The sequence below is a fragment of the Myodes glareolus genome, chromosome 1 (assembly GCF_982192425.1).
Source record: "Myodes glareolus chromosome 1, mMyoGla1.1, whole genome shotgun sequence".
Taxonomy (NCBI): Eukaryota; Metazoa; Chordata; class Mammalia; order Rodentia; family Cricetidae; genus Myodes; species Myodes glareolus.
In genome coordinates, this window is record NC_142026.1 from 12,305,294 (window position 1) to 12,327,611 (window position 22,318).

Below are 22,318 nucleotides of genomic sequence, written 5' to 3' on the forward strand. Positions count from 1 at the left end.
TGTGCTTTTCCTTCAACTAAAGGGCAGCACCTTGAGGCTACCTGAAACAATTCGCCAGGGAGGAAAGCATCTCGTGTTTCCTGAGGGACTGAATTGTTGGAGGATTCTCACTAGTCCCTTGTTACTCAGAGCCTTTTTTTTTTAAATTCTAGATCAAAAATCTATCAGCATTATAACCATGTGAGAACCTGAGCTTCCTTTCCCCTGTTCTCTGCTGAGATATTAACCCAAGCCCACATGGGCACGTCTCTTTCTTGCTGGTGTTGTGGTCAACACAGTATTATTCTGACCTTTCTAGGTACATCCCTACATCTAGGAACTCAGTAGCTGTGTGGCTTCTTTTACATTTTCTCACTAGAGCGCCACTAAAGTTCCTGAGGCACGTAAGACTTTACCAACATCCAGATTGCTAGATTTTAGCCTCATATTTTTTTGCTGACCAAGAACTGAACTGGTGACGCTTTTTTGGGGTGAGGGGCGGGCTGTTATAATTGTAAACAGATTAAAGTGTCAATTTCTGCATTGATCAAGACAAAATAGCTGCTGTAACTAAACACCAAAATCACAGTGGATCAATATATAAAAGTTTATTTTTACTCAGATAATTTACTGCAGTGTGCCAAAGGAGCTTAGTCTACAGCTTTGTGACCCAGAGAAGTAAGCTCCTAATATCTTAAGTTTTATTGTTGTTACCAAATATATTTTTTTAAATTCCTGGTTTAAATATTTCTCTTCAAGGAATGAAGAATTTTGTTTGGAAATTCAGTTTATTGTAATACTTTGGACTGACTCACATCATTGTCAAAGACCCCTAGAGACATAGCTGAAGAAAAATGTACTTACTTATCTACACTGAAAGGTTCACGAGCTTCAATCCTATCTCCAAGGCTATGCTAAGAGTTGGTTAAAGTGTCACTTATAAATTTAAATTTCTATCTTCCCTGATCTCATCTAGTAGCTCTTACAGAGTCATCAAAAGATTGATCATTGTTTTCCTGATAAATACACTTTAAATCCACTGAAATATTTTAACCACATTAGAAAATTTTATTTGTAAATGATCTAGCTACCAGGATATGGCATTTGCTTTTTAAAAATATAGCCAATTCATTTATGCTGTTTTAAGTATAAAAGAATTTTAAAAGGTGATAGCAGATATCACTGCAAAGCTTCCTTTTTATGGACACCCTCCTTGGTGTGATTCTTTAGAAAAGTGATTATTATTTCATAGAGGGTCAGAATGTGACCTCTACCATGAACGGAAGGACCTATTTACCTTCCTGGAGATATCTCATTGACAGTGTAAGCAGGATTAACACAAAATATCACAGATGTTGACAGAGAGAGCCAGACCCTGAAGGAAACCCCTGGATCTCAAGCTCCCAGGTGAGGAAGAGAATGGGAGGGGACGAGGCACAGGTCTGAAGAAAGCAATAAAAGCAACCTGGATGTCCGTGAAACCACTTACCCACAGACGTGAACAATGTGAGACTAACAAGAGTAAACTAAACAATGAACTAAGAGTCTGACAATCAAGGCGCAAACAAGGGTACCCTGTCAAACTCTTTAGGTGGGGAACTTGATTTCTCAGAAAATTCAGATTATTATATGTGAGAAGAATCTCTAATGCCACCTCTTCACCAGACAAACTGGAAATGTACCATACCGTATGTGAGTAGAAATTGTCATTGTCTGGCTAAGACATCTATTTTATAAAAATGTGATTTTCAGCAGGAGAATTGACATAAGGTCAAAAGTCTATATAGTGAATCTATACAGTGACATGCAGGCCAGTCAGGTATATATGCAAAATTCAGTCTCAAAAACAAAACAAACAAACAAATAAATAAGCAGCTTAATGTAAAACGAGCCAGATAATCTTGTATTATAATCATCTTTCCACCACGATAACAAAATACTTGAGATAATTAATTTAGAGAAATTAACATTTTATGCAGTCTTATAGTCTAGTTTGATGCTGTCTGTCAGTTCACCCGTGATGCTGTGCTGTGAAGAGGCAGCAAATGCATCATGGTGGTAATACGTGTTCACCTCGTGGCCAGGAAACAAAAGAGAGGAAGAGAAATGGACCAAGATCGTCCCATCTGAGGGCATTCCTCAGCAACCTAAAGACCTTCTACTCTGATGTACCTCTTGAAAATTCAACCTTTTCCCAATAGCATCAACTCCTGAATCAAGTCTTTAAACGTGGACTTTGCGGGACACTTTTCTCAAACCATTGCAGACTACTACAGTACCATGGGACTATCAGAATCATCTACTTCAAGAAAAAAGTCATACCCAAGAAAAAAAACTGACAGCCCTTGGTTGGGGTGGGGCAAAAGGTTGCCTAGGATGTTCTCTGCTATAAAAATAGGTATACTAAATCTAGTTTTGTCTCTATGGAAAAGCACACACAGCATCAGGTCTAATGAGAGTATCAGGATTCACTCATGTACACTATCAATAGCTTTCAATGTATGTATCTTTAGATTAACATAAATGTGCATGTAGATTCTAATATTTTCTCCCTTTAGCCCTAAGAGATTTTTCTGCAGACCTTTGTGTGTACACACCCACTATGTTTACGACTTTGCATGGCTATTGGCCAGCATAGTCAGGCCATGCTAGCTCTCAGTAATCATCCCAGAGGCAAGAGGAATCTCACACCTTCAGATCCATCTCCCACATACCATGCTCACTGACTCTTTGCACATGGCTCAGCATCAAAGTGCCATGGCCGCTCATCTCCGTGCTGAGTGGTATTGACAGGATGTCAGCATTATGATTATAGATGGAGGACAGCACATCTTGTCAGTTCAAGCAACTCTTTTCTTTAGTTGAGATGAAGCTTAGAATGATTTTTACTTTTTAATCTGATTGATTCTTGACAAACCAAGCAAGAAATCTTAAAAAAAGAAAAGGAGACGTGTCTTAAATTCTGTCTACATGATGATTAGGATTTTGTATTCCTGGCCAATAGCTTCACCGGAAGGAGAGAGCTTTGAAGAAACAAAAAATTTGAAATACAAGACAAATTATACCTGTGCTTTTTTGTCTTCTTTTTTTTTGCCCAACATGATTTTAAAAGTTTTATATTTATAAGGAAAATTTAAAATTACCTTTAATATGTAGACTGTATAATTGAAACAATTGAAATAATTTTCCAGAAATTGTTTGGCTGATTGCTTTGTTTTAGTCTTTGATATTTGAAATAACGTGCATTTAGTATTATTCCAATAGTCAAGCACATCATCACAACGTTTGCAAGAGGTGACATTTCTACTACAGCTAGGAGTTTAAGACATAAAGCATTCTACTTAGAATAAGAATCTAGGGGTGTGACCTCTTACTTCCTTAAGTCAATATAAAAGAGTTCAGCTCTCCTCTGGGAAATAATTTAGGAGGTTCTGGCTTCATTTCAGATACAAGTTGTTATCAATATATGTAAACCACTGACAGTTTCTGTTTATTGTTTAATGAGACTGAGCCTGGAGTCCACTGATGCTCCCTGTCAACTCTAGGACAAGAAAAGAGACACATTCAGAGGCATAGACACATATCTGAAAGACCAGAATGGTCACCAGAGTTAGGACGAATTTGCAAGAGTTTAGAAACTTGTCACTGAACGTCCCGAGAGGAATTCCAGCTTAACCAAGAATCTGAAGGGGGTGTGTCACTTACGCTTTCTGTCTTTAGAATATGAATGCCTCCGCAACAGAAGTACAGATCTTACATGTAAAAACTGCATAGCATAGAAGTAGCACTCAGAGAAATTCCTTGACAAATTAACTCTGAAATCTTGATGATTTCTGCTCTGTGGAGGGAGTATGAAAGGCCACCAAGTTGCAGATAGGAGAGAAGATTTAGAAAAAAGAAACTCACAATCCAGCAATATGCTTATACAAACAGAACCCAGACACAAAGTACACTAAACCACAGCCCCAACACCTTCCCACACACAAAGCACAAAGGGAAGGAGAAAGGGAGGGAAGGAGAGAGAGAGAGAGAGAGAGAGAGAGAGAGAGAGAGAGAGAGGCAGAGACACAGACACACAGAGCGTACATGCTTACACACAAGAAGTGTACATGGATTTATTTGGTATGGGAATTGGTACACATGAAAGAGGGGAGACACTCCATCTACTGTATGCATGGACAAAAAGTAAACAAGGCAAACCAGTCCCTGAAGGCTGAGAATGAGGGCATGAAGAGGTATAAATTACGTTGTGAGGTCCAGAGGACCAAGTCACAGGAGGTCTGACGTTCCAAAGCTCAGATGTTCCAGATCAGAAGAGGATAGATGTCTCAACCTGTCTTAGTTACTATTTTATTCCTATGAATAGACACCATCTCCAAGGCAATTCTTATAAAATGAAAGTATTTAGTTGAGGGCTTGCTTACAGTTTCAGAGGGTTAGTCTGCTAACATTTTGGCAGGGAACATGGAAGAAGGCAGACGGACATGGTCCTGGAAAAGTAGTTGAGAGCAGGCAGCAGGTAGAAAAGGAAAGGGGAGAGAGAACCAAATGAGAGCAAGAGAGAAAGAGAGAGAGAGAGAGAGAGAGAGAGAGAGAGAGAGAGAGAGAGAGAGATACAGTCGCAGGTCGGGGAACTGATTGGACCTGGCATGCGGTTTTGAAGTCTTAAATCCTACTGTCAGTGATATACTCCATCCAACAAAGCCATATCTACTAACCCTTCCCAAATAGTTCCACCAACTGGCGCCCAAGTATTCAAACATCTGAGCCCATGGATCCAGTCTCATTCTAACCATCATTCAGGCCAAGAAGTAAGAGAGAGAATTTAGTCTTGTGTGCTCTTTGTTCTACTCAGGTCTGGAAAGGCAAGAATGATCTTACTTCCTTGCTTAACTGTTAACCTCTCCTAGAAAGCTATCTATCCATCCATATCATCTATTTTCCTACATCTGTTAGTTACCTCATCTACCCACATAAACTCAGAATGATTTTCCAGTTATGGGGCATCTCTCACCTCATTCAGATTAGAACATCCATTCACCACCCTAAGTGCCATATTTTTAAATGTATGTGTCCTACACAATGGCCCAAGAAACAAACAATAGTTTATACACAGCTCATGGGAAAGCCTTAATCGTTTGAATCTCCAGCATCCAAATTATGGTCTGTACTGTGGAGTTGAGATTGGTCACAAAGGATAGATTCCAGGTGGAAAAACTTGTTGACAGAGGTAATAGTGATGCTCATCCTTTTGGACAGTATTGAGCAATTATCTTCACACAGGATTTTCATTACCTGGCACATTCTGGCAGCAATAACTTTGGAAGGAAGCAGACTTTGGCATAAAAAAACATATAATTCTCAGGTTGAAGAAATGGATCAGTGTATAAAGAAGAAATGACTCAGTGTATAAAATTGTTGCTATACAAGATCAAAGTTTAAATCACCAGAATTCATGTAAAACCTTGGCAGGAATGGCTACCACCTATAGGTGGAGATGAAATATCCTCAGAACAAATCAACTAGCTAGACTAGCCAATTGACAAGCTAGCTGTCAACTGAGAAAACCTCCTTCAACAGATCAAAGTGGAGAGAGTTTCTGGAAGACATCTCATGTCAATTTTGGTCCTCCACATGCATACACATGCATGTCAACTCATGCACACATGTGCTTTACCATACACACACGCACACACACACACACACACACACACACACACACACACGAGAGAGAGAGAGAGAGAGAGAGAGAGAGAGAGAGAGAGAGATAAGAAAAATCTGTTCTCACTGGAAAACTTATTATTTAACATCATAGGACTTATAATTTGCAAGCTACTTATCACAACTTCTATAAGTTGATATTTCACATAACAATGATTGATATTTTAAGGGGGTTATTGTGCACCATTAGAGAGAATCTTTTTCAGTTTCTAGGTAGCCCCATAATTTCATATCATTCTTAAAGTAATAGACTTCTATATTACAAATTTCATGCTACTAATATATAATATCTATTAATAAATGTCTAGGGAAGTCAAAATATTTTATTCACTAAAGTGGAAAAAAAGCAAAAAAAAAAAAAACCACAATAAAAGGTTTAAGATTTAGCTCTCTGCAAGGTCCTAGGTTCAACCCTCACCTTGGGGAAACAAACAAGAAAGTGTGGACTCAAACGTGATGGTACAAGTCTAAAATCTCAGCACCTAAGTGGCAGAGGCAGCAGCATGAGGAACTCAGGTTCACCGTCAGGTACATAGGGAGTCTGTAGCCATAGAAGACTCTCTTTACAAAACCAAAACAACAAAACTCACGCCATGACCAGTAGCATTATAATCTCCATTTTAATGATGAGAAGTGGAGTCTTAGAGAAATGTACATCTAGTAAGACTGGATATGCAAACCCGTATTCTGCCGATTCCAAAGCCTACAAGTGTGACCACTACACACATTCTTAGAAATTTTGATAAGAATAAATCGATCCTGTGTTTTCACCCTGCTTGCTCAGCAGTGCAGTTTAAACAAAATGGTGCCTGGCCACATGATTGGAGACCAGGGCTGGGCATGGGTTTGTCATCTTGGAAATAAGCATTTAAAAAATTAATATGAATTTTACCTTAATTCTCTATTTGGCAAAATTAATTTAAAAGGGTATTATTAACTTTAATCGAAAGTTTCATTGCAGTAATTGTACACCATTGTGGCAAAAGAAACAGAAAGACCCATAGGGATGAGCTTTGTCTCTTTTCTCCAAATAGTAACATTTGGCAACACTAGAATACAATATTGTAATCCAGCAATGGAACTGTTTATCTGACACCTTTACTCAGACGCCTCAGTTTTATTTGTACTCGTTTGTGGAGCGTGTGGTGCGCATCTGAGCACGTGTGACGTTTGTGGGGCGTGCATGAGTGAAATTCTGTAGCACGTGTTCTCTTTCCCATCTTTCCTCACTGCAGTCAAAACACTGGATGGTTCCAACACCATAGCCTTCTCCCACCTGACCTTCAGCCACTAAATAAATCTATGCATCAAGACGCTCCTGCTTCCACTAGCACACAAACTTGGATTGGGCTCAAGATTTCTGCTCTCAGTTTGTCCCAGAAGCACTCACAACCTCCTCTGACTATGACTCCGGAATCTGTGTGCACGACTCTACCATCTTTATACATTTACCTGTGTGCAGAACACACCTGGAAGTAGATGTTCTGTCATGCATTTGCTCCACACTCAGTTATCTTTCATTGAATTAGAGATTTATTCCTTAAAAAACAAATCAAACCAGTGACTTAGTTACCTGGCTTAATCTTGCCAGACTCTCGTTCTCCCTTCATAGACAGCACATTGCCTGGTTTTATCAGCCATGTATCACATTTAAGTCTGTTTGTCAAATATAGAATGTTAAGAAGTCCTATGTAGATTCTTAAAGCCTTCTAAGAATTAAAATGGTTAAAAATGCCAATGAGTCAATTAAAACACCCATCCGCAATTAAGAAATTGCAGAAGACTGTAAAGGGGAAAATGGTAAACTGAACTCAGGTGCTGCACATGGCTTAAATAACCTCAGTAGGAACAGAGTGGACATTCAGGAACTGCTTCGGAGACACCTGATGAAGCTGCGTACTCTTCCCAGTCGTTGGTGCTGTTGTCTGGCTGGGCCTCCAGAGGTTTTCTCACCAGGAAATGGAAATAAGCCCATTGTTTGTAAGAGATTAAATATTGATCACAATTTTATATTTATTTCATATTAAAATCTATATGTAAGTGCTTCATTATTGAGTTTAGTTTCTGTGTAATTGTTCGTTCAGATAACAACACAATAGGATTTGCTCCAACTGTAAATATAAAAATATGAATACAGCATCATATAAAACGATGGAGAGGCCTCTTGCTATGAGATTTCGTTTTAACCACAAAGTGAACGTTAGTAAGCGATTGGCTTGGATAATGAAATATTGGAGGTAGAATAGCAAAAGGAACATGACTTGGGTACTGGGAACAGGATGAAAAATTTTCAGGATTTGCTACTGAACGAGGACCATATGTGAACTCTGGGTCTTGACGTCTCCATTTGTAGAACTGCGATGATAAGAACAATGATCTTCTATAGCCGTTCAAGGAGTTAAACTATCTGATATGTGTGTATTACAATTGCAAGTATAAAACAATATCCAGAAATGTGAGCCGTTACTGTAGGAAATATTTTTAGTACTAGTTTCTACTTTTACCCTAAGTAAAGTACTATAAAAGTTACATTGAAAACAAGTACCACATTTGCAATGAACCAAACAATAATCTAAGAGATCTTGCACTGCTTCTCAGAACCAGCTACTGAAAATTGATTTTGCCCTTAACATTGCTTTATCCTTATCGTAACACCTAACAGAAGCAAGGTCGAGTTCTGATGAAATCCACAGAAAACTGTGCTAGCTATAGTGAAGTTCTTGCATATGTTAACAACAAGCCATATCTAGAGATTTGAATGTGTTACAAAAATTTTACAGGTAATTTTGAATAAAAGGGAGACTGAAGGGAAGTTGGTATATAAGCTATTAGCCTCAGGAAATATTTCATTTCGCTTTATTTCTTCTGTCATCATTCCTCTCCTTGACATTTCCCAGCACCTTGCAATCCGTTATTGCTTATTTATCATATACCATATTTAATACCAAACATGACATTGTATTGATCAACCCATTATGTCTTTTCAGCTTGTCTATCCGCTGTTCTGATGGTTTTACACATTAGCTCTTTTGAATGATGATGTAATTTGATTCAACGTCGCTTGGTGCCTACTACTTCTTGAGAATATATTAGGCATTTCAGTAGGCTGCTTTAGTTCTATCTAGGCAAGAAACAATACATTTTCATTATACTTCCTAACTATTTCCTCTTACTCTCCCTTATGATATCCCCCTTTCTCTCTGCATGCTTCTTATGTGTTTTTCTTTATGATTATATCATGGGTTCTGTTTGATTACTAACTCCATGGCTGCTTGGGTAATCTTTGCTTCAACAGTTCCAATGCTAGGCTATCTACTAAGTGACTGTATAACCTAACCCTAACATTTCTATATAGAGTATATCTAATTGTCAATATGGCAGGTCATACTAGTATCTAAATTTATCAATGTAATCCTTTCCCTAAACCTGCTGGTACTTATTATAGACAGGTACCTGGGAACTATCCTTAATGTTTTATTCCATTCATCCTCCTCCTCAGCTCATCAGTCCTAATGAATCTATCCTATAAATCAATATTGATTAACTGCTTTCTTTTAATGTCTATCTCAGCTACCAGCATCTACTAGTGAGACAGGTGGATCGTCCTAAGGTTTCCCTTCATTAGAGGATGATGCTCAGTGTGCTGTCGAAGCATCTTTCTTAAATATGAATCTAGCTGTATCGCCTACATAATTTTTTTTGACAACTTTCTCACTCTAACAATAGAATTGATACTCCTTGTTGTGGTTTCTGAGACTTTTCATGAACTACCTGAATTCTATAAGTCAGCCAATTTAGTGTCAAAAGTTGAAGTTCTGGGGCTACATAACTAAATTTAAATCTTAGTCATCGATTTATTCACCCACTTTTTAAATTTTAATTTTTAAAAAATTAGCTTACAGAATGACAGTAAAACCTTAAGGCATTTCATATACACTTCGTTTCTTTCTTTTTTTTTTTAAAGATTTGTTTATTTATTATGTACACAGTGTTCAACCTCCACGCCTGCAGGCCGAAAGAGGGCACCAGATCTCATTACAGGTGGTTGTGAGCCACCATGTGGTTGCTGGGAATTGAACTCAGTAATTCTGGAAGAACAATCAGTGCTCTTAACCTCTGAGCCATCTCTCCAGCCCTCATACTTCATTTGTTTCGTGACTCCTTTGCACTTCCTCCACCACCCCCTTCCCTTCTCTTTTCCAACTGTACCTTCCACCTTTCCCCACCTAGATATTCCCCCTTCCACTTTAATATATTACATGGACAGCCGTCTTCCCCATCCTTTTTTCCTTCCTGGGCAACTTTATAACTTTCTGGCCTTTCTCTATATTTACTCCACTCCCTTAGATGTACACGGTTAGCAGCTAGAAGCTAGGATCTGCATATAAAATAGAGTTTGTGGTATCTGGCTTTCTAATTCTGGGTTATCACAATTAATACATTTTCTAGTTCCATCTATTTTCCTGAAGGTTTTATTTTTCTCTTTGGTTGAATCAAGTTCCACTGTTTATATGGAACACCTTTTTGCTATCCTGTCATCAGTTAATTGGCATCCAGGCCGATATCATTTCCTTGCTCCTGTGAAGAGAGTAACAACTCACATGTCTGAGCATATATCGCTGTAGACTCCATTGAAATAGGGCAGTTCTACCGGTAGTTTTTATGAGAAACCTCCACATCCATTCCATAGTGGTTGCACTAGTTTTATACTCCCATCAACCTCCATATATTTCATCCTTTTTAATTGTTTTTCTTTTATTTTTGAAATTGGAATATAATTGTATAGTTTTCTCCTTTCCATTTCTCTCATGAACCCCTCTGTCATTGTTCCTTTTTAAGTTCATTTAGGAGGGGGCTACTTGTTCATCCTGGCCTCCCAGAACTGAAATAATCACACAGAAATCATATTATTTAAATCACTGCTTGGCCGATTAGCTCTAGCTTCCTATTGGGCTTACTCCTTCTTAGCCTTCTCCTGTTCTCATTGCCCCGCCTCTACTTCCTGTCTGGTTGACCCACCTATACTTCCTGCCTGGCCAATCAGCACTTTATTAAAATACATGATTGACAGAATACAGATAATTTTCCCGCACCAGAAATATGAACAGTTAACAAAGGGATAGACTCAGCATGTTTCACGGCAGTGCCAAAAAAGGAGTGTAGACCTTTTGATGACAGAAGCAGAAGAAGATAGTGCAAGTTCAGAGTAGGAGAATTTTGAAGAGATTTTTTTTTTTATAACCATCTTGGTTCTGAAAGTGTCTGGGTTATTTTGTGCTTACAAAATTTATTACCTAAAAAAAACTTCCATATTTTGTGTAGAAAATTTAGAAAAGGAAGCCAGAACATAAGTATGAATAGAGTTAAAAGCTATTAGAACTCATCTAAAGCAGAGGCAGAAGTACAATTCCAAAGGTGGGTATGCTAGGAGTTACCTTGCTCTGGGTTGATTTGAAAACAGGACACACAGGTCTTCCTCATAGATTCAAGGGCAGAAAAATGAAGTTTTAAATATAAGTCACAATTTTCACTTAAAGGACTACAAATGATGGAGTCATTTACTGAGACTCTAATTTTAAAAGGGGAGCATCAAGAATCTATTGTTTGGAAACAACCACGTGGAACTGTGGAACTGCTGAATTTTTATGGAAAGTCCACCAGAGATGACCATTCTGACTCAGTTTAAAGCCAACTGAAAGTCTTTTCTCTAGCTAGCTAAGACTATCTTCAAGTATTCTGAATCTCAGTGTACCCCCAGAGTGTCCAGAGTTTTTGAAGGCCAAAAATCATGTCCTGGCATCTAGTAGGCATCTTAAGGGGTGAGCTTTGCACAAGCAAGCAATTTGACAGAATCTAAGATAAGCAGATAACTGGAGGTCTTTTGCACAAGCAGGAAGTTTAACAGAGGCTAAGGCAGGTTAGCTGGGGCATCTCGACCTCAGGTTCCAAGAATAAACAGAATTGGGTAATTTTCCATGAGATTCTCCATCAAGGGGACCAAATTCTAGGTAAACCTGAAATGGTCTCAGCTAGAACACAAGATGGAGGAACCTGTACTGTCTTGCCCTGGCACCAAAGAGGAAATTAGATATGATAGGGTGGAATTCAAATTAGTAGTAGGGAGTAGAAGTAACATTTTTCATTATTTATGTATAACTGTTTTAAGTTTAGAGAAGAATTGCGGATACTTGAGCAGGGATAGAGATGAGAATATGCTAAGAAGTGTTGCCAGATGATGGTGATACATGCCTTTAACCTCAGCACATACACACACACACATACATACATACGTACACACATACACACACACACACACACACACACACACACACACATATATATATATATATAATCTTTCCAAAATATGGTAAAGGATGCTCATTCTACCATCATTGCTACCTCACCAAAATTTTTCATATGTGGAAAAATCATCTCAGTTTTAATAAAAGAGCCACAAAAATAATTTATTATGGAAATAATACAGTATGAGAACATTATATCTTAAATAGCCAGACATCAAATTTGTGAGAAGGTGAATCTAAGAAGCCTGGAATCACAACTCAATGCTGAAGAGAGTTAATTGCCCTCTTACTACAGTCATGAGGTCAGCTTTCAGCCATATGCTGCCATTTTTTTAAATGATGGCTTTCCTTCTTCTCTGGAGGGTGTATGAAATATATCTAAAAAGCAATGAAATACATTTTACATTAAAACCAGAACAGTCCCTTTACAGTCCTATATCAGTCATAATTTCTCCCTTTTTAAAATAAAATGCCTTTCTCTGCTGTCTGTTCTTTCTGGCTCCAATCCCCTCTTTCTCCTGGGTTGACAAACCTTGTGACCATACTCTACCTGCAGAGAACAGGCATAATGTCCCATGATGTATTCATTGTTTAAGACCCAGGATCTTCCTTGAGAGACATGGTGCTATTTGGGAGTAAGTTTTATAGAATAAAATTACATTAGCTGCCAATTCATGAAGAGCATACCACTCTCCAGATATGTGATGAGAAGTTGCTTCAAAAATCTAATCCTAGTGGTTTTCATAATTGATCTTCGCAAAGCCAGAAATAGAACTCTTAGAGGCTTCTAGTAATTAGAAAAGAATGTATTTAATTTGTTTTGATGAATGAAATGCTTAGTTATTTTTTGCTGTTGAATTTCTATAACAGAAATAAGACATTTTCCCCTTATGCTAGTTCATGAAGCATTAATGAAACACACACACAGACATGTACAGACATATATTATTCTTTTATATATATATATATGAGATATGTGGTTTGGATGAGAACTATCACCCATAGTCTTATATATTTGAGTAATTAGTCCCCAGTTGGCGATACTATTTGGGGAGGCTTGGAAGGTGTGACTTTCCTGAAGGAAGTATGGCAGTATGGGCGGCCTTTGAGAATTTTAAGACTCCAGTCATTTTCAGTCCGCTCTCTTTCTTTTGAGTCGAAGTTCAAAATGTAGTCTTGGCTTCCCCACCTGTCACGCTTCTGCTCCACCATCATGGACTCTGCCCCTCTGAACGCCTGAGCCCAAATAGACTGCTTTCATAAGTTGCCTTGGTCAGAGAGTTTGGCACATGAAGAGAAAAGCAGCCACTGCTTTTGTTAGTAGAACTCCAGGAATGGACCCGGCAGTGGTAGTGCACACCTTTAATCCCAGCACTCGGGAGGCAGAGGCAGGTGAATATCTGTGAGTTCCAGGCCAGTCTGGTCTACAAGAGCTAGTTCCAGAACAGCTAGGACTGTTACACAGAGAAAACCTGTGCCGGAAAAACAAAACAAAACAAAACAAAAAACCCCTTCAGGAATGGTGCAATTGTGACTCCTCCTGCAGAACGAGCACCTTTCAGCCAGTGCCTAAATTACCTCTGTAAGGAAGCACCATCCTACGTTCTGCATACAATTCTTTCCTTAAAATGTACAGTACATATAAGAATCAAAGTTAACTGTAAGACTTACTTGTCCAAGGATAGATTATTTCTTGGAATTTTGGGGGCTGTGATTCCTGGTGTAGGACCCAGCTGTGACAAGCTCAATAGAAACCTGAGTCTCAGTAGTTTACCCTAAAGGGCTACCTGGTTCCAAGAAAGACCACAAACTGAGACTACCCAGGCACCACCCAGGAACAGACCATCCAAAGGAAATTCCTAACGTTCCACTGTAGATAGGATCCCCTGCCAGCACATGCCCATCACTTTTCATCAGGACAACCCTAGATAAATATCAGTCAATCAAGATTGAACCCATCACCGCACATGCTGCTAATGTAACTTTTCTGGTTTTTGTATTTAAATAGTGACCTCTAGAAGGGTGGGGTACATCCTCTAGTGAGATCCCTGCTGGCTTTTAATTGTCCACCCAATAAACCTTGCATTTGCATTTCGGTGAGTCAGTCTCCCTGGTGGTCTTTTGGGGTGCCATGGACTGGGCATAACACAGGGATATAACAAGCCACAGGTTTTCTGTCCCCTAAACAAGTTTGTTTTCACTGGATTTGCTTGATTAGATGTGGCTAAGAGGTAGCAGGTAGGAAATAGGTCAGGATGTATGCTTCTCCGTGATTGGACCTGATGGGAAACTCAGTGGTCATGAAGGTTTGCCTTTTTAAGCCTCTGCAAAATGTGACTCCTGGCCATTTCCTGAGAACCCAGAGATGATCCTGGCCAGGGATCATCAACCTGGCCAGTATTTAAATAAAACATGTTTCAAATTTTACTCAAATTGTGGAACTAGTCTTTCTCTCATGACTTTCAGGATTGACATACCTTGAGTGAGTTTACTGTATATGCATTAATTTTTAAATTATTTTCTTTACTTTGGTTTAACTTATGTAATTAAACGTTCTGAAATGCTTTTTGAGTTACACATTAATTATAAAGTATCTGAGCTTAATCAATTCTCTTCTCTCTATTAGTCCAAATCCATACTTAGGTTTGAATAACTTCAGGAACACAATCTGATGCATGCAAAACTTCCATTGACTTTTACTGGAGTCAGTGAAATTCTGTCAGACATCCAGAATCTAATTCATTGCTACATCCCAGAATATGAACTACAATCGAGAAACCGAAGAACTTTGTGCCATATAGCATGGTAATATTCTTTTAATGTTTTTTCCTGCTCTCAGTGGGGCTTTTTGATAAATATATGCCATTTATAAAGACATTTAGGTTCCTGGTAGATAAATATTAATTTACAATATATAAACATTTTTAGCGATTTTACTGTATAAAATATTAATATTACTATTATTTTCTTTCAGATTTACATTTTAGGCATCCCAGTTAAATGGCCATTATACTAAAACAGCAGTTTCTCTGGTTATTTAATCCTCATAGTTTATAGTTGATAATGGAGAGGGGAAATATTTTCCTCATGTTGATAAAGTAAATAAAAGATCATCTATACTGGGGTGAATTAAAAGAAAGTAAATAATTACGAAATTATGGCAGTATAGGACAGGTGCTCTGCCGCTCAAAAGAGGAACTCAGATCAAATTAGGACAAGAGCTGAGGTGAGAGCAATAGGGCAGTGGGGGCTGAAGAGAGCTGAAAGACATGCTGACATTGGGGTGCTTATGAGCACAGACCGCAAATGTCACAGGGATTTCTTGCAAATACAGTAGTGCTTAGTACCAAATTAAAGGACAATGCCATCTTTAGAGTAAGTACTATGCTTTGGGAAACAGAACATTCTGGGGAAAAAAAAACCCAGTTAATATATGAGAACGAAGAGTGGGTGCAGCAGACAGGCCTGAGAAAGGACGGGGCCTTTAGGCCCCTTCCCGAGCAGTTCAGCCGCATTCCAAGGCCACGCTGGCATCTCTGGAATGTAGAGCCCAGTCCAGGCTCCCTCTGTGTCTTTGATAGTTAAGTGAATTCCCTCAGGTGAAGGAAAGGATCTTCTTAACGTGGGTAGTGGGGGTCTAAAGTGGTGAGAAAACAATGGGTATGCCAGAGAAGGGAGCAAAAGAGATTTTTTTTACCACATGAAAAATGAAAGAGCCAAAATGGCAGACAGGGAAAACAGAAGCCAGGAAAACAAAGCAGGGGAAATGGACGCAAGAAGAGGGGAATGAGCTCCTCCTCTGTCATAAGTCAGCCAAGATCTGGGCCTCAGGTTCCTCTTCTCCAAAATAGGGTGACAATCAATCAACCAATACAGGGGCATTAATTGATAACGGGGCATTAATTGATAGCATGTCATTTATGTGCTAAAGAATTGTGACTGCGCTAACACAGACCTTATTCTCGAAGTGCTGATGGCCTTTACTAATGCACTTTAAAACTCTTAAAATTATTAAATTATATATTTCTATTAGTAGACATAAATAAAAACAGAACTAAACTAGTTTAGCTAACAGATAAACCCTTAAATGAAAAAAAAAAAAAAGCAGTCTGTAAAGTGAGTAAAAAATGCCCCTGAAATAAACAGCTGGCAAATTCACGACAAAGGACAACGTGCTAGAAAAGTTAATGGTTGTCCAGTCGCAGCTGCCGTCTGCAGGAGTGTGTCCCCGCCTAAGGCCTAAAACACTTAAGTACGTGTCTAGTTGATCCTCGGCAGCAGCTGACTCTTGCAGTGTAGAAAATGACCAGTCCTGGCAGCCTCTGCTTGGTGTCAGGGGTGAAAGGCTGTAGAAGGGGTCAGGTGCAAGTTTTCTATTTAGGAAATGAACCAGAGGAGCCTTAAGAAAAGAGTGATGCTGGGTAAACTGGTAGCTTCTAGTAACCATAAAAGAGTAGAGGACACACACACACACACACACACACACACACACACACACACACACACACACACATCCACACTCAGAACACATTGTCAGATGGGAAATAGATAGGGAAATCTAGCCTCAGGAAGCGACCTGGTTCCTGTCCCTCCTTTGAGAGCACTGACTGACAATTGTCCTCTCCTAGGATGACATCCTGAAGCCTAAATCAACTGGGGATTCCTGGTACCCTGTCTTCTCAGGAGCACCTTCCACTATACGCCCCTCCTCACCCCGTGTGTGCAATGAGACATCCTTCTGTAAATTCATCCTGCTACCTGCCTTTGGAATGCAGCACAGGGGAAGGGGCTGTGGAAAATAAGCAAAGGCAGATTAAGGAAGAAAGGTTCTTTACTGTGAGTTCAAAACGACGTTTCCCTTCAGGGCCCTGAGGCTTAAGCCTTTTTTTTCTCGAAGAATGGGGAGGGGAGGAGCTAGTCCCATTTGTTGCTAAGCGACTAAAGCTTACCCAGGTCACGTTTGCTGCTATTGAGAAACAGTGACAAGGTGGATGTTGTGAAGCAGGGAAGGACCTCTCATTTCAAGATTTCTGGTTCGTCGTTTAAGCCATAGAACTCCCAGAACCAAAATGAGCAGGACACCCATTAAAGTTCTTCAAGGATGGCGTTTTTAGGAAAAAAGTCGATCAGAGGAGAGAGGCTAAGGTTCAGACTCAAACCAACACATCAAGGTATCTCACCTCATGCTATGGAGGAACCCAGCCCCACTACAAAGGGTGCTGAGAATGCATTTAACGCATGGAATCTGTCTGAGGAAAAATCCCAGAGACTAATCAAGTGGAGGACACCAACAAGTAAGACACCAAATGGAGAGACTGCATGATCTTGCTGCTGTGGCAAAACGTCCTGTAAGGACGTGAACTTGCACTGGCAAGCATAGCACACAGGTGCCACTGTTTTTGTCATGACAATATCATTTTTATCTATATGGAAGCCGAGATGTTTAGGAATATCCAAAACCTTTCTAGAAAACAAGTAATAAGAAACAGTTTAATTCACCCATAATGCATTACATTGTATGATTAAGGTGTGACAATCAAAACAGTGTCATACTCTGTGCTCCAGCCTCAAAATGGACAGACTGGGCAGTAGAAGAGCCTGGAACCCAGAAACAAAGCCAAGCATAAAATCTGTGGGAATTTATTAAGCTTGACAGGTGACATTCAATAGGTGGATAGGATTTTCCAGACTATTTTGAACCAAAAGGCTAGCATTTGAAAAAATATTTTGTTGAAACTCTACTTTCTGTTGAGTTATATTTTGAAATTTGAAATAAGAGACTTCAATGGAAAAAATAAAATTACAAAGTAGCAAGACAATTTTAGGTCAATAGCATCCTAATCCTGATTGAGAATGATATTATTCTGGTAGAACTGCTGTCACAAAACTTGAGTGTTTAATAAACAGAAGTCTGTATTCTCGGTTCCCAGGTGCAGCAGATCACATGACCCTATTTCTTGCAGTGTCTTCATGCTTCCCTATAGGAGAGCATCCTTCCTCTTCCTCCACTGAAGATATCAGTTGTATTTGATTAGTGTCTAAGTCATATTACCTCATTGAACCTTCAGTACCTCTTTGAAGGTCTTATCCTCAAATATGACTACAATAGGACCAGGCATTCAACACACAAATATTGGGCAATAAGTTTAATTTATAATAGGAAGTACTTTCTAAGTATTATTTCAAAAAGTACCACTAATCTCATTAGAAATAGAATATATTTTAAAAATCCAGTAAGTATAGCACCTTTTATTTAATTTTTAAACAATCTTGATAAGTTTCATCATTGGTGGTAGAGAGTTCATGTATCAAGAACAGTGACTGGGCAAACAGGCTATTCATTATATCAATAGATATTTATCATACAGAAATAGTCCAGAGTTGGGAGTGATAGTTCAATCAGTAAAATGTTTACTTTACAAGCATAAGGATTAAAGGTCCAACCCCAGATCCTATAAAGAAAATAGTGGAGTATATTGGGTGTACTTGCAATCTCTGTCTTGGGACACAAATAATGCATATCTCTGGGGTTTACGGGCAGCTAATCTAGACTTCTTGGTGAGCTCTAGGTCAGTGAAAGACCCTGTCTGGAAAATACAAGTAGGCAGTGACTGAGGAACAACACCCGAACAACCAAGGTTGGTCTCTGGCTTCCATACACATGTGCACACAAATGTATGTACCTCACCTCCCCACAGAAATCCAAAAGCACGCATACACACACGCACACACACACACACACACACACACAGAGAGAGAGAGAGAGAGAGAGAGAGAGAGACAGAGACAGAGACAGACAGAGACAGAGAGAAGCAAAGAAAAGTCTAACAAGTAAGCAAAACGCATGTTAAAACATTTTCAATCATTTCTCAATGACTAGAGAACATTCCATTTTATGAACAGAATCTTTATCGGCTCATTCAGTTCCTTATTTGCTAACATCAAATTTGTTTCCTGTGTTCCAACCATTTTTAATCTCGGATAGATTCAGAAAATAAAATGGGAACCAAATTTGATGTTAGTACGTAAGGGATTGAAGAAATCAATTAAGAGGTCAGTTATACATGGAGATAAATGTGAGTGTGTTTGGGGTTTTTTTTTTTGATATACACAGTAAGCTTTCTTGATATGGACATAGAATCTTTGAGACAAGATGTGAAGTGAGCAAAACAGGTTTCATTTATGTACAAAGTAGAAACAGAATTACATATGTTATATGTTAGATATGATTGGATTATTTACACTGAATGTACAATATTTTGCTAATTAAAAAAGCAAGCTGTTTTGTTTCAAAAACAACCATTTGCAGAAATAAAAAAAAACAAACACGTTCTTTATACGGGAAAGTGTACTTAAAAGAACAGAAAAAAAAACCCAGGAAATTTAAATAGATAAAATATTTTTGCTTGATCAAAAGTCTCCAAAAATAGAGGGGGGGGAAGTCCTTAAAATATATGGGTTTAAAAACTTGGGAAACAGACTTAGAAGTTCTTTTGTGAAGCTATTGATGAGTTCAGTGTTGCATCCGAGAAGGCCTTTGCCTCCCTGAATATGTTTGAGAAGGCTGTCTGTATGAAAGACAGAGGCTCCCTGATACTGACCTAGGGTTTGTCCTCAAAATGTGCCTTTACAGTGAAGGAGTGTCCCTAATGTGAAGAAGGTTGCAGCAGATTTTCAATATCAATGATGCCTTTGATATTGCCATCAAAAACTGTTAAAAGTTTTTAAAGCTTTAGTTTCTTCTATAACTCTTGGAGTATTTGCTTGTAAAATGAAATGCCACCTTGATTTTAGTTTGCTCAATGTAATCAGACATATAATTTTTATAGACATATTTTAAGAGATGAATTAAGTCCCTACAATATGTGTATATATGATGTGACAAGTTTCTTGTTGGCAATCTGTGTAAGATTTGATATTACATCATTTTTGGCAACCTTACTTTTTATCTTTCTGCTTCCTAACAAGGTGGTGGTATATTTTAAAGGTTACCCCTCACAGATTCAATACTTAGTCTGTTTGGTTGCTCCAACCACATATACCCAATGTTACAAATAAATATACTTTTATTGAGCATGAGTGCATTTTAGCATTGGCATGGATGACTTCTCCTGTGGTGTTGAAAGTGACTGTCAACAAGATGGGAAGGATTAATGGGTTTTAACTACAAATTATACTCCTGGGATCCTACCAATCTTGTTCTTCTTTATACAAAAGGTATATGCCAAGATGTAGTCACATCGTCAAGTTTGACTTTGAATCTGTTGGAGGAAGCATCTGGCAGTAAGAGCACACCAAGATAGGGCTGGGCAGGTAATTGTGAAAAAGGATACAGGCCCTGGGAAAGTTGAGTGTCAAAGTCAAAGAAATAAAGACAGTAAGAGAAGTAGCATTTAGGCTTAGAACAGGTAAGTGCCAAGGATATTTGTTATTTGCCAAGTTTCTTGAGGCAACCTTTGACCAGTCTTTCCCTTACGAAACATGTAATAGAACTTCACTGGGAGGAAAGTGTCTTAATTCAAGGTGATGTGAGCCAAACCTAAGCCAAACTTCTGCTTATGTATGTGGCGTTTAAGAAAATAAAAGTTATGCCTTCAGATATATTTCATTGATTTTGCTTGCCGTTGTTGTTTGTTTTGAAACAGGGTCTCTCTATGCAGCCTTGATGGTCCTGGAACTCTCTATGTAGACCAAGCTGGACTCAAACTAACAGAGTTCTGCCTGCCTCTGTGTCCCAAGTGCTGGGATTAAAGATATGAGCCATAATGCCTTTTATATAGAAGCACTTTAAAGGTGAAATTCAATGTGGAAAGAGATCTACACAGATGAAAATTGAAGAAATCCAGAGGTGACTTGTGATTCAGATTAGATTTCCTTCCTTCCTTCCTTCCTTCCTTCCTTCCTTCCTTCCTTCCTTCCTTCCTTCCTTCCTTCCTCCCTCCCTCCCTCCCTCCCTCCCTCCCTCCCTCCCTCCCTCTCTCTCTTCCTCTTTCCTTCCTTCTTCCCTCTGTCCCCTCCGTCCCTCCGTCCCTCCCTTCTTCTCTCCCTCCCTCCCTTCCTTCCCATCTCTCTTTGTGCATGCATGTACTTGATAGAACCAAGATTCTCTTGGGAAGAGAGAATGTCAATTGAAGATTTATTATATAAGATTGGCCAGGGAACAGCTTGTGGCCATTTTCTTGACTATTAATTGATGCAGAGGGGCCCACCTCACTGTGGGTAGTGCCATTCTTTGGCAGGTGGGCCCAGGTTGACTGAAGGAGAGAATTACTGAGGCTGACCTTGGGAGTAAGCCAATAAAGTAACATTCCACCACTGTTTCTACTTCAGTTCCTGCAGCCAAGTTCCTGCCCTCACTTCCTTTGCTGTGGGACTTGAACCAGTCAGTTGAAAGAAACCTTTTCCTTTCAGGGTGCTCTTGGTCACCACAGCAGCAGAAAGTAAGCTAGATCAGGATCTGCAGACAGGTCCTCAAGCTTAAGCAGAAGGGATTTCACCCACCAAGCCATCTTCCCAGCCCTGGATTGCTCCTGTCTCTTAAATCACAAGTTAGTGTGCTTAATTCAGTCTTAGCCCTGCTAATTCATCACAACCATATGCCTTACAATAACTAAAAAATAGTTGCCTGATAGTACACATTATGTTAAAACACATACATAAATGGATATCTTGAAAGGAAAATGTCTAAAATCTTCCATGAACAGGAAATGGCTTTTATAGATCACTGTGGCAGTTTATTAAGCATTAAAATTTGTCTTAATTTTTTGAATGCTTGAAGGGATTACAGCCTTTTAGTACAATTATAAACATGGTTTCCAATTGGTAGCTTGCTTTAGTTTATTCAATATGGAAAGACTCAGTAACTTTTACAAACTTTATTTTAGTTTCCTAAACTTTACTATACTAATACAATATTTTATTTAGAATGCATTCTCAGCCTTCTACTCCCCCACTTGAGACAGGGTCTCACTGTATACCTCTAACTGGCCTGGAAATTGCTTTATTGACCAGACTGGTCTTTAACTCAAAGAGATCTGCCTGCCTCTGCCTCCTGAATCCTGGGACTAAAGGTTTGAGCCACCACTCCTAGCTCATGCTCACCCTTTAAAAGGATTCTCAGGTGAATATTAATATCTGCAGAGTTTTTAGACTCCAAAACCCATGATTCTTCCCATAAGATAATTGAATGAAACTACTTGTAGAAACTACTTGTTGTATGAGTACATGAAACCTTTTACCAAACGAAAGATTTCTAAACTTGAGAATGTCACAAATATAAAGGTTAGATATAAACAGCCATGATTATTTGTCATAAG